Raw genomic sequence first — 17274 nt, 5'->3', positions numbered from 1 at the left:
GTCAACAAATTCATTATCCTTTGTGAAAATTGATTTTTTGGCTTAATATTTGTAACTTAAATATTCATTTGTAAAAGTATTATTTTTATAGATTATCCACTGTATTTGCAAGAACAAAAATCACACAAAAACAGATAAAAAAAACAAAGCTAAACCTACACAGCCTCATATTGACATAAACACATAACACACAGTGTATAATCAAGCTTAAGAATTACTGAAGAAGTGAACAAGACATAAACTAGAGAATACTATATACAAATAAGTGGTCTTATTATATAGAACACTTGAAAGATGGCTAGATGACGTTATATTAAATTCATGTAACTTTAATTAGTATTTAAGGTTAGGGAAATATTGGGATCACTTTTGTCCTGGTTTAAAAAAGGGAAACAAATGCTAGGTGCCAGTGTAGCAAATGAGTTCACTCATTGACACGCACGGGCTCTACGCTTTTACTTACCACTGCACTTTCTCATGAACAGCCTTGCTTCTAGATGGCTCTCCTTTGCCTATTTTTGTTCTGGTCTTCTTGTCTGCAGATGTTACAGTAAACCTTTAAGATGCAAAAGAAGGTATTCAGCCCTCTGTGCACCAGTTAGAGGATGGTTAGAACCTGGGGCAGATTCCCATGGTTGACAAAGTATTTAGTAAAGAACTTGCCACATTTTTTAGATTTTTTTAGCTTGTTCATAACAGTTCACTATTAGCCAAACAAGTGCGGTACAGTTGTGTCACATACCGGCTGTGGATGAAGATGGCAGCGGGAGCCGACTCTGGGCATTTCTGCAAATGTATTTTGGGCTTGTTCAACAGATGTTTGATACACTGTTCATACCGCCTGTCTTACTGCCATCTTGTTGCACCATTTAAGGCGTGGAACATTTTCGCCATCAACTCAAGTAATCACATTTCACACCACTTTGTTTTCTCCACCATAGACTCTGCTCTGGGGGTTAGTGGTGGCAAGTAACTAAGTACTTTTAAAACCATATTTTGATCCAGTCGGCTCATCTTAAGGGAGTTAGTTGTCTTCTCACTGTTGTTCGACTGATCTGAGAAACTGAATTGTGAACGTCGACCTTGATGGAGCTCCATAGCAACACTTTCATGGCAGTTTGTTTGCATTGAGAGACTTAAGACTTCCAGCAGTAAGCTGAAGCTGCACCGGCTGCACTGTGATTATTAGCTATATTATCCAGGGTACAAAAGATCATAGGTGTGTGTTTGTAAGGTAAATATCAATAGTGTGTATTTTTCACAGGGGGAAGAGAGACTCCCGCAGTGTATCAGCAGTAAAACTGGTTGTAAAGTGAGGTCTGCGGTCAGCCTCCAGGGTTTCAGCTTCACGGCTGAAACATTCACTGTGCAGTCTGACATCAATCCCATATATAATGTACCTGCATCAAGTGAAGCTGAGTAAAGTCAATACATCACACACCTTGAAAGTAACAACAATAACATTAATATTAGTAATGATATTGTTTCCCAGAAGGCAGAGAGCAGCTTTTGCTCAAGGTTCTGTTCTTCATCTTATTGGTTTTCTTTTGCTATTATTTGTGAATAATGTAACTTCGGCTGTCCCAGCCTCACAGCTGGGGAGTTAGTGGTCTGTATTTAGCGGACCACACCGATGTCATGCCATGTTTTTGACCATTATCTACTTTACTGCCAATCATTTTCCAATAGTGTACCGTATGTTTTGTCTACTCAGGCCGTCTGAGCTCGATTTCCGTTTGGAATTGAAACTCAGTTGATTTTTGTAAAAGTAACATTATCATTGTGTGTCACTGCAGTTGTGAACAGAAACCTGGTTTTCTGGCTGTGAATTCAAGTACGCTCTGAGATTCTATATTTTAGGGTTGAGTTAGACATGAGAGAGAAGTAAAACGGATCATTTGAATATTTTTGAATAAAAGGTTGCTGCTTGGTTGAAATGCTCGTTGAACAGCTGCAAGGAGAATATTCAGTGGTCTCTGCATCAAAAGGTAACTCTGACAAAAAAAGTCGTGGTGAAAATTGCTCCTTATAAAAAGGCTGGCAAGCTGAAGCAAAATACTTTTTTCGATTTTTGATTTTTTTCGATTTAGGACCAGTAGCAAAAGCATTTATGACCAACCAACGAGGTTATGCAAAACAATGCTCAGTTACCACCCAAATGTCTTCTCCTGTAATCTGTCCACAGTTCATCATTTGTACCATCCTGTCATCATGTTAAAGAACGTTGAAGGATGAAGTCACCACTAAAACACTCAACAGCATCCTAAATGTTGAAGTGATCTTGAACGTGGTGTTGTGAGCACTTGGATTGCGTTTGTGTTGCACTCCCTTGCTGCCTGCTCAGAGAGCCTCGGAGCTGAAGGAGGTTGAATATCCCGCAACCATGAAGCCTGCAGCAGCAACAACAACAGGCTGATGCAACGTTTAGACACTGATAAAGAGGCTTGCACACTTACAGACACACAGATAAAGTTCAGCTGAGACTGGGAGGAGGTGGTGAGCGCTGAGATGCTTTTCTCTTTTCACACCTTTCTCTGCACTGTGCTCTGGTGCCAAGTCACTGAATCTCCTCTGTTTAACAGCAGCTCCTCTGCTTTTAATGGATCGTTCTCCACCTTTTAAAGGCCATGAAAGGAGCATCAGTGATATCAGCCTCAATAATAGAAGATAATGAACGGTCATGATGTAACAGTGAGTGTATAAAGAGAAGGGATTAGTGCTTGCTGAGAGTGGAGGAGGGTGTGACTGACAGGTGAAGTCACAGGGGGTTTCACTTCAGTTATGCATGTCAGTCATTCAAGAAATGAGCTCCATAGATTTTTTTCTCTCTCTTGAAAATAAAGCGCATCTATATGTCAGGATATCTTAAGGCGCTCGGTCAGTTACACTATTGGATTAAGAATCAAATGTGTAAGTAAGCAAGGAGTCAGTAGATAGGGGTTCTGACCTAAAGAGCATTTGTTTACATGCTACTGTATATGTATAAAGGATAAGGCTTCTCTTTCTTACGGTGTAGATGTGTTCGTCCATCCCTTCTCTTCCCTGTCTGTGGCTCTCGGCCCCAAACCCATTGGTTCCTATTCAAAACACTACAAACACAAAGTTGTTTTAACAGGAGTAACTGGTGCAATGTTTCAGAACTGTTTACGTCCACTTTTGCTAGCTGGCAGTCTTCTTCTTCCTCGCCTTTTGTTGGCACCTAATTTTTTGGCACGTTACTGACCGTCACTGGCTTGTGTTCAGTAGAATAGCCTGAAACTAGCAGCAGGAAAGTGGAGTGCTTCACCACGTGTGCACATGCATGTGCATCCTCGTGCGTGTGCACGAGATACAAACAAAACGGGGGAGGAAACGAACAGTTGATTTTATCTGTTTTATCACCTCATAAAGTTGCCATGGTAAACACGTTAGCAGACACAGAGCAACAATATGGAAATCTTTTAAATCAAGAAGCTAATAAGAGTTCTTGATAAACTGCAGTATGTTGGGCAGTGTAAAGAAATAGAGCACCAATTGAATGAATCTAGGTCAGTGTCAGAATATGTGTATCATAATGTGAAGCTGGGCATGACTTGATTTCCATTTCCATCACCTCAAGGTCTCCTGCTGCAGGAGCAGTAGCTTCAGGGCTGAAATAAAAAGCACAAAACACATTCAGAATGACTGAGCAGAGCCTAAACCACAGTCAAAATGTAGAAGGTTATGAATATATTCAGTTGATATATATATTCACAATATGATAATGTTAAATAAAAGTTTCCTGGTCCTTTTTCACTCGGAGCGGAGGCTGATTGTTAATATTCCTAACCTCATACTTGAATATCATCTTTGGCCCGAGCAGCGGAAACAGTCTCGCACGCTGCCAACGACAGAGCCAGGGATTATTCAGTGTAGCCTTTAATTTCATTAACATAGAATAATTGCCTGCTGAAAGCAAGATATGATAAACCACAACTGTCTGCGCTACCATGTGTTAACTTTCCTCCTCAGATACTTTTTGCTGCTGCAGTGTTGTTTTGCTGGATATCTCCGGATGTTTTACATGTCTCAGTTTAGACTCCAAAAGCAGCATCAATAATGAAGAGAATCAGTGACATCTGCTGCTCTGGTTCTGTATTTGAAGTGTGGTCCTGGAACACAGCCATATACAACCCACCAGCCAAAGGCCACTGTCTCCCTCTGACTTCATCTGGATCAAAAATGAACCAAAGCTGCTCTACAATGTCATGTGTATGTTCTGTAATATGTTTAAAGGATTATATTGTACCCAAAATCACATCCTTTACAACACTGATGACCACTTTCCAAAGCAGTGGTGATGTCATCATCGTACATAACTAGCTAGTTACCTAGCTACGTCCATGAAAAATAACGACCAAAATGTCCACAAGAATGGAAACAAGTGTGGAAATCTGCATATTTCTTCAATCATTACGATAAAATAGCGCTAACTGCAGTGGAGAGCTACAAATAAAATTAAAAAATCCCCTGTCCAAACAGGATGATCTGCTAACATCAGCACGATGCCAGGCTAATAGCCAACACTGATGTTGGAAAATGAACTATGTTTATTTTAGATGCAGATGGTGTGTACAATTTGCAGCCTTAAGCTGGTTTGATGCTTGACACAAGAGTCCCACTGTGGATACCTACAGCTTAGAGTTTTTATGTATAGTTCACCATCAGATTTCACCCCCGCAACACTAGTTGTGTCGTACATTACCAGGTCGTATTGTGCTTCAATCCCACAATAACACATTTTAAAGGTTTTAATCACTATAGGCTCACATAAGAACAGAAATGTAAAAGATACTTCCCATCTGTAATAAATATTACCTTGTTTCAAGTTGTCATTGAAGTGCTGCCTTCAGCTAACCACTGACAATGTGAAAATGCCAAAGGTTGAGAAGCAGTCACATCAGTGGTGTGGGAGATGTTGGTTGTGATGGATGAAGACAATCTTTAGAGGGAAATTCTAAATTTATGAAATCATTCAATAGTGCTGACATGTTCTCCTCCAGCTGAGGACTGATGGGCCGATCGTTTAATCAAGACTCTCCTGTCAATCCACTTCATCACTGCATGATCCTGTGACTGGGATTTATTGAATGACACCACCTTTCAGGTACTTTCTTCCATTTCACATGAGCATTGAAATGCACGGCCTGAATCTATATTGTGCAAAGGAAGAATGATGCATTTGTCAATGTCACAGTGTGCAGAGAAACCATGACAGCAGCCAAAATCGAAACCAGGCGAGGCTTCACGGTGTCGACAATAATCAATCCCATTTCAGCGCACTTTTGATGCTGACACAGGTGTTGTTAACGATTAAGTGGAACAGGAGGCTCTATTTTATGTTCCAATTGAAGGTGACACACTGGCTGATTTAGGCTCTTCATATCAACACGGGCCTTTACTTGATTAGCAGTCATGCTCGCTGAATTCAAAATCATGAGAGGACATAATCAAGTTTAAACATGCAAATTTATAAGGTGTCACTCCCAGTGAGTTAATTGCTAAAATCTGGGAATTCAGCAACATGGCTACAAAGAAGGGGCAAGAAACATGATCAAAACAAGAGAAACACAATGATCAGACAGGTTGCCCCCCCCCCCCCCTCACTTTTAGCTTGACTTCAAAATAAAGTGGTTTAGATCATCTGGATTGTATCAACTGTTGTCTTGGTTACAACCTGTCTGACTGCTGCTTCTTGCCCGTTCGGACTTTGGCACCAGCCCTGTCTCTTACTAACAGCAACGACATTTTAGGGCAAACTTATTTCCGCTTTCCATTTCTTTATTTTATCAACAAAATAAAGAAACATTTTCACTAAACGGATAAAGTCACACAGTATTCATATTGACCCTATCTACAGCTATTGCATGTCCGTGCGACTGTAAAGCCCTCTGAGACTTAATTTGTGTTTTTTATGAATAAAACTGACTTAATTCACTGGAAGGATCCTTTAATTGGAGATTTATTTTTTTTGCTTTTAGTGTGAAACTGACCAGAGTTTTGGAAAGTGATGGGTCAGCAACAGGGTGGGCCAATAGATGAAATTGTTGTATAAAAGTGAGGTATCCCTTTAAGTCTCTCTTTACTGCTTCTCCTTTTCTGCTGAGTAATGTGGCCTGTCTCAGAGCTTTTGATGGTGCTATCAGCTTATGCACAGAGCAGCGGAGGGCCAATTAACGGAGCCCCTGTGTGGCTGCTGGAACTGGGGGATTACAGTGAGGAATGTAAATGTGGCCTGGCTTGTGTATAAAAAGGGATTGTCAGCATCAGTGGCCCCCTCGTTGTGCCTTTAGGTGCGACAGACGAGTCATTAAGACAATGTATCATATTCCGGCGTAGTAATAAGGACAGCGGGTCTACTTTGTCACTGTTTTAGGGCAGTTGGAATGTGCTGAAGCATAGCAAAGGTTGACAAATGTGATATATCTGTTAATTTCACAAAAGTTGGTTTGAAGTCCCTGCGAGAGAGGCAGCAGGTTCGCAGGATACAGTCGGCATTTCAAATTAAGCTTCATTCATTCAGCTCTTTCCTCTGTAGTACTCCTGCTGTGAATGGCACATGTGGAGATTGAAGCAAATTACCTTTGAGCCTGCAGAGATTTGTTTAATCACTTCAAAGCCCAGGACAAATAAGCAGCATCGGTAGACACGCGTCCTTTGCCCGCAGGAGATTTGAAATGTCAACACAGAACAACAAAGACAGGATCAGCTGTTGGCTCCTGTAGTTTGTGGATGCCAGACGACTCTGCAGTTTGATTGCCTAGTCGCCATCAGTGTGGGGGGAGCCTGGATGTGTGAACAATTTGTATCTGTTAACTGGTTAATCAATGCAATTCAATTTATGGTTGAAAGTGAAGTGGGTCTGTTTAACCAAAACTTTCATCCAAAGCAAGCTACCGCAGCATCTATTGCCATGACACTTTCCGTAGATATTCACCGTCCCCTGATGATGAATTGTAATTATTTTTGGTGACCTGATCACAGTTTAGGACCACCATCAGGCCAGAAGTTTCACTTGTACGCAATAAATATCAAAGAGTGAGCAGGTATATTGTCATGGAGTTCACTGACATTCCTGCTCCCCAGAGGATGAACCCTTTACATTTTGGACACTCCATAAGCTTTCCTCTAGCACCACCCACAGGAGAAATTGCATATGAGATATCTCATTATAAGTAGTTTAGTGAGAAAATATGTTTATTTGGCCAAATCGACCCTTAAGGCCCTGCCATTATGGGCTTTTTCCGAGGTTTCTGTAGCTGTAATATCTGAGAAGGACAACTTGACTGATCTGATGGTGTCACACAGCAGTTAGTCTTTGTCAGTTTAGCAATAAATCAATATCGGTCATATAAACTGTCAGCTGAAAGAGTAAACGTAGAGAAAAAGACATCACTGCTCTTGATGTATGTGATGTGTCACTATAATATCACACTCCTACCCTAATAACCCAACATGTGTCTTCATCATCGTCTGGATGCTTTGCCACTGCACACATGATGTTTTACCTCACGTTCACTCTGCTGGTACATTATGCAAATCACTCATCTGTTTACTCCACAACAAACAAGGACATTTAGTTCACCGGCAGAACAAAAGAAAAAGAAGTGGTTACGGGACGAGGAAGACTTCAAAAATATCTGAAATTTTCTGCTAATCCCCTTTGATGTTTACTGCAGCAGAGTGCATCATTCTGTTATGTTCCCTCATTATTTCCGAACTATTTCAAAAAGTCACAGCTCGCCTCTGAATATTTCAGATTTCTCAAGGTTCTTTGAATCTCTTTGACCTGTCAAATAAGAGAAAAAAAGGAGCTGCAGTGTCCTGTGCACTATTCAGGCATCTGTGATGTCTCCATTTGAGAGCAATGAATGAATAAATAATGAAACACTTCCAGAAGTCCTTTATAGGTAAATATCACAATAACAGCATCCAGAGCTCTAAATTGATAAACATGGCATTGGCCCTCGCTGGGTGAAGTGTACAGAAATCAAGTTGTTCAAATATTTAGCAGTGCAGGGACAGGGCAGATTTACATAAAGTGTTTAGTAGAAAGTTAAGGCAGGATGAGGCGGTCAGTGAAAAGAAAACAGGAATCTAATTGAGTGGATACATCATGTAGGGACAATAACATCCTGCTCTCAGTGGCCAACCGAAAACTGAACGGTAACTTATGTTATTCCATCTATATTATAAGATCAGTGTGGAGGCCTAGTAGACTGGCAACATTTCTGCTCATTTGTTTTCTGTGCAAGGTGATCTTGTTGCAGAGGTTCAGGCGTTTGCGGCATTTGTAAATGCCAGACCTGCCGCAGTCCACACGGTGGTTGTACACAGATTGTGTGATCCTCATTCTGTCACTTGCTGTCATTATGCGTCAGCCACCAGCCAAGAACCTGGGTCTACTTGCTGTTGTGGTTTTGGCCCTGTGCAGTTCAAACAGCATGCAGCACTGGGCCTTATGCAAGAACATTTTCATATCTTCATCCCAAACCTCTCTTTCTTTTTCCCGTGAGTGTTTGATTAACCTAACTCTCTTAACCTCTAAATCGCTCTTTCTACTTGAGGAATACCATCTAACCATTTGATCATTAGCATAATCAGCATTCCCAAGTTGCTTTATAAGGCTACCTGTTTCATTCACAAAAAAGTCACCCAAGAATGCAATGAAGTATTTAACAATGTGGAGCTTTTAGTCCTACTGTCAGAAGAAAAGAACACATGTGGCAGCGTCAGTAGTTGTATTAGGCCACAGTCAATGACAGTCGCGGAGATGGACGATATGGGACATTCAATTACAGGTGATGTCACACTATCAGGCGCAACCAAACGCTGATGTTCACTTGAACAGAAACCTGCGTAAAGACCCAGATGTCATCACATCAAAATACTAATTTCTTTTAAATCATTCCTACGGGCCAAATCTGTTTGTATGAGTAGTTCTTGCATGAGATCCTTTGTTGCACAATATTGTTCACACCCACAATTCATTGTACCTCAAACAAACGAGAAACAAATGCACATTAATATTGAAAAGCACAGTATAAACAAGACAGCTGTCGACGTGCTGTCATGGCTGAGCGTGAAACTGCCTCAGACTCTACTTCTACAGGAAGTTTTGTTGAGAAGATGTTAAAGGATAATTCTGATTTGTTACAACAAATAGGGGCAGTCGGGTGAAAGTCCCCCTCAACTCAAAATGTGCTTGCTTCACTTGGATGTTTGAGCTTTACTGTGCAGAATGATGTCTGTGCAGAGTTTAAGAAGGCTGTTTTCACATTCTCTGTGCTCACCTTAAATCCCAGTGGTAGTAGCTGCCTACATGTCCCAACTCAGTTCCACCCAGACGTCCTCCTTTTTCGCTAAATTTAGATTTACAGGGCTGCAAGTTGTCACGGTTTCTGCCTCCATCTTTTCTTATGTTCTACAGTCTTGATTCTGCCCACGAATGATTCCCTGTTGGCCAGACAACAGAAAACATCTTTTGTTTGGACCTATAATTGTGAGCAACCCGAGTTCAGTGCATAGTGCTGCAGACAGTCAAAGAAAAAAAAAGAAGCTCTTTGTGCATCTCTCAGACAGAGCTTAAGAACGCTTTCCCTCCACCACTTGAGCAGTGGAGAGCTGCTCTGCTGCAGTCCCTCTGGGTCTGTGTGATTGCTCAGTGAGTCACTGGTCTTGAGTAAGACTGGAGAGTATTAACCCTTGTGATTCATAGACGGCTGCAAGGATCCAACTGTCTTTGATTACAAGCTGAACATAGACAATTACTCTTGTCAAACACACTCTGCGATCAAACATACTCTAACAGCCCACACATGCAGCGGTCCCGTCAAATCCACAAATTTCCTCCCAGATCACTGTTGGTTTTCATTCAAATTCAAAATTTTAGACACTCCACAAGCTTTCCTGTAGCGCCAACCTCACACTCAAACATCTCTCTTAAGGCCGATGAGAACAGTGACTTTCAAAGCGATTAACCTTTTTGATTTTAATGACCTTATAACCTTTCCAATTTTTTAACCTTTCATAAACATTTCGGTTTTGTGGAATGTAAAGGATGTTAAAGCCTCTATGGGGCAAGCAGGGCTGGAGCCACCACTGTGAACACACAGGGGTCATGTCCTCTGTATGGACCCAGGGTGAGTCCAAGAGAGATGGAGGCAACTGCCTGGTTCTGCTCTGAAGTGGTGAATTCACAGCTCACAGCAACTTAATATGATATAGTCTCTGGCTTTGGTTTGATATCAAGTGTCGGAAAAAACATTTCTGATCCGTCGTTAGCGTAGTTAGCACGCATTAGCTCGGAGGGCAAACTTGGCTTGTTACTATATTACTGAATGCTGTTGTCACCCTGAATGAAAAAAACTGGCAGTTCAATAAAGCGTCGCTTGATAGTCTATATGAAAGAAAATAGTCAAATATTCACATTGAACAGCCAAATCCGATGCAACCTCAAGTTCAACCCTAGTTATGTGATGCCGTCACAAACATGCAAATTAGCATGTGACGTTATCGATCCACATCAAGAGACTTTTCAAGAAGGCTTTTAACTGCTTTCCATTGTAAAATAGTTGGGAACACTGGCAGGGGGTCTTTCAGACCAGAGGGTTCATTAAAGTGAGCAACACCTTTCATATTACACATAGTCAATTGATCCATTGTTAATATAGAACATAAAGGTAACACATAGATTAGTTGTAGCTGTAAATCAATGGTCTGCTACAGAAGTTTTTTTGTGTGATTCAATAAGTTCACCTTCACTCCCAGACAACTCAGATGGCCATGAGCAGCGGCCGTGGAGAAAAACAAAAGAAATCAGAAGCTGAGGGGCAGCCATGTTCTGTTCTAGGACTGTAATGGAGGCAGGATATTGGGGTCAGGTGGTCAGCGTTCTTCACTGCTCTTTCTGCGAGTCTAATGTGAACTGTGTCCCAGTTGTGTTCAACAATAGGAGAGAAAGACACAGATAGATAGATGTGTGTGTGTGTGTGTGTGTGTGTGTGTGTGTGTGTGTGTGTGTGTGTGTTTGCTGGCATGCAGCTGTGTTCCAGTGCCCGTCAGGCATCGCTTTAATCTGCTTGACTGAAGTCATGCATCGCATAAGACACAAATACTGGTTAATGCACTCACCTGCACTTACACACACATACAGTATGTATTGTATGAAATGCTCACATAAACACACACAATGCACAAATAAGTATTCCCTCAGACCATGTCAAAGAAATTCATGCCTTGATTCCCTTACAAAGCAGGTATGGGGTTTGAGGACAGATTCTGAAGCAGGAGTCCTTGAAGAGAATGCAACCTGAATTTTTCCTGGCTTTGTGTGACCTTTCGCTTCTGATGTACCGTTAACATTCACCGGTGGGGACAGTTTGTACAGGCATGTGCCTGTGGTGGTGGAGAAAGGCAAAAGAGGCATTCACATGTTGTGGAATGATGCTAATGAGAGTCTGTTCGCAGGTATTGGGGAGCTACTACTGCATATGTGAAGTGTAAAGCCTTTTGTGTCTCCAGAGGGAGCTGTGTGAAGTCTGATAAATGTCCTCGAGTGATGTCAGGACTTGAAGAATACAAGTTTGAAAATGAACACCAATCTGTTGGTGTGGAGTTAGACAAAAGTGAGTTGACCAGACCTCTGTAGCCCGCTGCTAATTAGCATTAGTATTATTAGTATTGAGATTATGGTCTTTTGCACCGGACAGTAAGACTTTCTGGTGTGACCTCAGGTGTGGTGTCTCTAAATTGACATTACTGCCATACAATTACTGAGCTGTTATTACTGAGCAGAGCTGCACACCATTATAAAGGCTCATTTTATCCCCCTCCTTCCCTCTAATTGAATTTTCTGCAACATTTAGGACGCACAACACAAGCACTAATTTCTTCACTTGCTGTTACTGTCTTTCTTCCCATCTCTCCTCCCTTACACACACACACACACACACACACACACAGAGAGGCATCCATAAACGCACTAATGCTGTCTACCGTGGTTAATAATTAGCAGGACACGTCTGAAGCCCGTAGTGGAATCAGCTGCTAATCTGTTCCCATTGACTGAGCTGAGAAAGCAAATTAAGCAGCTAATGAACACCATGACATCATTCAAATGACTGTGATCAATCTCCACAGAAGATCAGCAGTCAGCACGATGCACACACACACACACACACACACACACACACACACACACACACACACACACATTCCACAGATAGACAAAAATGGGAGGGAAATATCCTGCATAATGGATGGTATGAAGGGAGGGTAAGTGAGTTTTTTGACAGCACACAAGCCTATTTTTTGTATGTATATGTGTACATGTATGTTTATGCCTCCCCTTGCAAAGTTGTTGGCAGGTTCCCGGTCTTGGGAAACAATCATAAGGCCAATGTTAATCTATATCATTTTATTTGCAACAAAAGACCAAAACCAACAATGAAATCCAGTCCAGTCAAGTCCAGTTGGCATAACAGATTAATGCGTTCTAAGGCTAATCAGACCCCAAAACACTGCACAACGGTTTGTTATACCCACAGACAGGATTGTTCAACTCTGGAAAGTTATCATACCAACAACTATTTTGTCTCCGTTGTTTTGCTGGAGCCCCCTGCGTTGGCACCCCCACTGCGCTGATAGACTGGCCTCAACCCAATAAATGAGAGGGCAGCGTTTGTACACACAGGGCTGAAGCCGGTCTGAACGCGTTCCTCAGTCCGCCTCTCAATGCTTTCTGAGTTCCAAATCCTATTGGTTCCTACTGAACATGTAAAACGCCTCAAATATATAGTTTTGTTTTTTTAAATAAGCCTCAGTGATTTCCTAACACAGCTGGACACTGTTGTTTTTAGCAACCGCTACTCAAACAAGAGGAAATAGTGTGCAGTACTGTATATGGCAGACTGCTGCTCCTGTACGTCTTCGTCCTCAGTCCATGGTTTATTGAATTAAACTACTATTAAACCATAGTATTGGTCATCTCTGCACTGCGGGAGGAAAGCTTTAGAAAGCCATAGAGAGTTACATACAGAAACAGTGTGTAGTGCAGACAGGCCCAGGGCTGATAACCACTCTCATACATCACTGATTGCTCTACTACAAGCTGTGCTGTTATCATTAATAGGGATGTCTGTATGTAAGCCCAGAGGAGGAGGAGCAGTACACCTCCTAAAGCAGCTAGGGCAGCACTAACTCATTATGATGACACACAGTGGCTCCAACAAATTTGAAAAACACATTAGGGATTGGAGGGTTGGCGCTCCATAATAATTATTGCCAGTTCCTGTAAATGACCATAAGGTCATACAGTATTATGTAGTATATCTGCGGGCAGGTTTGCTATTGATTCACTGCACATGATTTAAACAGAGTCCTTATTCTCCTATTCAGCACAGGTTAAAATCAATTTTAGATGCAATTATAGTACAGCAGGTATCAGCTACAGCATTTTAAAGGCAGTTATCTGGGATATTCTCTAATATGGCTGCTTCTTGCTGTAGGAGTTCACTTGAGTCACATGGCTTGGACCAGTCAGGCACAAGTCATGTAAAATGATGCTTTAAGCTTGAATCACAAAAGACTAGCAACTTGACTTTGACTCAACTTTGAACACCAGTAACGCTTGACTTCACTTAGACTTTTAGCCTTTTGACTTGGACTGACTTGATATTCTCACCACATCCAAAGATTGACTCCGTGCTACTTACTTACTATAGGAAAACACACCTGGACAATCAAGGCTGTGGTTAGATTTATGCCTCAGTGTTTGCGCATTTATATATTGTTTTTTATCTAAACCCCTTTACAAGTTTGGCTGGATTAGCAGGAGTATAAACTTCCCCAAAACAAAGAAAGAGCAGGACGAAGCTGCTGTCGATCTCTAAACTCTGATATAATAGCCGCTTGGCTCCCACAGAACTCCTGTATGGTCTAATATGTATGGTCCCTTTACGTGGACCGTCTCCCTGCTCTTCTTTATACCCTTGGCTCGGATAAGTCTCAACTGGACTAAACAGTTCTCAAAACTGGCAACCGCCACTGTGAAAACCTGACTTACTGCAGTTACTGCACTAAGTGGTTGTTGTTGTTGTGCAGAAAATAACACATAATTTCTGGGTTTTACATTTCAATTTCGACACAGATTTATGTGTAAATAAGACTTAGGTTTTTAAATCGTTGGAAGGTGTATTTTTAACTTTTGACAGAGCTACGTTAGCTGTTTCTCTCAGCTCAAATCATAACACAAACACGAGAGTGATATCAAGCTTCTCATCTCAGTCTCAGCGAATAAGCATATTTTGTGGAGCTTTTCCTTTAGAAACATTGTTCAAATCCTTGTTTAAAAAAATGGAATTTTATTCAACTTAAAGAAGATGTTGTGGATGGAAGAAAACGTGAAACCCACATCTCTTTCGGTACAGTCAGTAGAAGACAGTGATGAGGCTGAAAAGGTTACTGCAGACCGTTGAGAAGTCAGTGCAGTTCAGACCAAGAACATTTCTTTTCACACATGAGAGGATCGCCTCTTTCATATAATGAGCGGCTGAAAGCAGACAGACTGGCACGCCCTCATGCACACTTTGATTTGACCAGTAAGGATGCTTGGGACCGAAACAGGTGATTGTGATGTAAGGTTATCATAACATACTATTATTATAATTAGTGTGACAGAGAGTGGCTATTAACTGCTGAATAATACCACAGATATACTGTTACAATAACACATAATGTTCTTACTTCTTAAGTCTCACACGTTAACTGTTATAGTTAGGATGTTTCTTGGGACACACACACACACACACACACAGATGACATATTCAGTGACACTGGGTGGGTTGATGGGAAATTGCAATAGGAGAACGCTCGTGTCTGCAGAATTCATTTTGATGCAACAGAGGGAGCACTTGGTCAACCAAGCATCAAATGAAGCAACCATCTGCTACACACACACACACACACACACACACACACACACACTTATTGAGTGACACAAGAAGATTTTCAGTTTATTTTTCAGCAAAATATCAGGTAACAATGAATTTCATGATTTTATGTTCGTAATTGTGATGAAATTGCTTGTTAAACCATATTAGTCACGTTACGATTGTTTTCATCCCATTAAATACAGTACACACTGTACAGTACTACAACAGTTTTTTTCCAAAGCATGCCACGTTTTCCAATGCAGGTCCTATTAGGTTTTTACTGGTGTCCATTTATTTCATATTTCACAACCTTAACAAGAAAAAAAAACAGCAGTTAGTGAAAGAAAGTTTATGTTAAAAAGATAAACTGAGAGCAGCAGAATAGTGAGTATGAAAGCGCAGGGTTTTATTTGACAACCTACAGTAGTTCTTCATCGTAAACTTTCTAGGAAATATTTAGGAAATTATGGGCCCATAAAGTAAAGTGTTAACAATTTTCCCAACACATAACTCATCTCTGAAGTAGAGTATTATAAGTATTAGACTGTGAAAGGTAAAATATCAGAGACAAGCTCTGAAGTGACTGCAACAGAATATCCATAGTTTGTAAAATACATGGATTCAAGGCTCTCTCTCTCTCTCTTTCACACACACACACACACACACACACACACACACACACACACATCTCACCTTACGTGACAGAACTGGGGTAAAAACTAAGGCGCAAGGCATCAGTGATGCTGGGGATTTATCCCCAGATGTACAAGCACACATACAACACACACACACACACACACACACACACACACACACACACACCCACACACACACACACACACACACACACACTCATTTACACCCTCATCTTCACCCCTCCACACTTCCAAACACTAGGTGTTGTCTCACTAATAGGGAGGATTCATTTAAAGCTCACTGCACACACACACACACACACACACACACACACACACACACACATATCAAGTGCTTGTCAAGTCAGTGGAAGACACAGCTAACAGTAACTGACCTCACAAGCACGGGACCAGAAAAAACAAAAAGCCAGAGAAGAAGTTTGGATGTTTCAGGAAATAAAGTCAGTTCTTTTTCGGAGCAGCAACAAGCCCCTGAGAAGATATAACATTTTCATATCTTCTTTTTCCTACACACACTCAGTTGAATGTGAATTGCCACGGTCATGTCAGGCTGAGTGTGCAGCCGAGAGCTAATGTCTGGGCATTACAAAGCTCTGCTGTTGGAGCTAATGTCATAATTACACAGCAGAGACTGGAGCTTGTGAAAGTGGGTCTGTGGGCCATGTGAGGTTAATGACTTCAGAGAGTTTCCATCAGTCCACTAAAGCCCGGCACTGATGACATTTACATTTCAAAGCTGACTGGCCTTGAGTTAGCAGGTTTGCAAGCTGAAGGGTCACTGAAAATATATCCTTTCATCCACATGCTCTATCTGCCGGATAAGAGTCTGATCTTCTTCTCATTTTTAACATTTTCAATGCTCATCACTTTGCCCTGTAGCCTTTACTGAAACCAGTGACTGCTCCAAACAACATAACTGACATACCTGACTGATTCTGGTAAATGCCTGATGTTTATTTGACATTTAATTGGTGGCATTAAAACATCCAAGTAGTAGTTTGAGTTTGGATACTATTTCTTCTGCCCTCACTGTGCAGCTATGCAGCGAGCTAAACATACTTCCTCTAAAGTTTGAAGACAGCAATTGTGAAACAGTGATTACAGATACCATAAACAATAAGTTCACGTAGAGTATGTACTGTATTTTGGACATCATGGTATTCCAGACATTTGACCTTTTCACATAAATTCTACAAATAAATGTTTCCAGGTCACAAATCAAATATATATCTGTGATGTCCTTGCTCCCTCCTTTTGTCTTTGGATCGATCTCCTCCATTCATTTGAGAGAAATCAGAGTGAGTTTCCACTGTGCGCCTGTGGCTACAACCCCTAACATGTCGGGTGGGGATTATCTGACAGGTGGAGGCATGAGTCCACACCACCAGAAACATAAAAGGTCAACATAAAATGCCCTTAGGAAGTGCAACACTTAATCTAGTAAACATACACATAGAGTCCACAAGGGTAAGAAAAATAGCAATAAAAGCTCAACGGTAAATGAGGTTAGAAAGTTGTTAACAACACATTAGCCTCAGACAGCTAGCCAATAGCTAGCTTGGTTAGCAATAAACTGATTGCAGAAAAAACTAAAAGCTCAGTCACAGGTCTGACAAAAGGCTGGGTGTAAGTCATGTCAGTTAAACTGTTTCTGCTATAGAAGATAT

Source organism: Enoplosus armatus, chromosome 8 (genome assembly GCF_043641665.1).
Source record: "Enoplosus armatus isolate fEnoArm2 chromosome 8, fEnoArm2.hap1, whole genome shotgun sequence".
In the NCBI taxonomy this organism is placed as follows: domain Eukaryota; kingdom Metazoa; phylum Chordata; class Actinopteri; order Centrarchiformes; family Enoplosidae; genus Enoplosus; species Enoplosus armatus.
Note: the sequence above shows the minus strand (reverse complement) of the source record.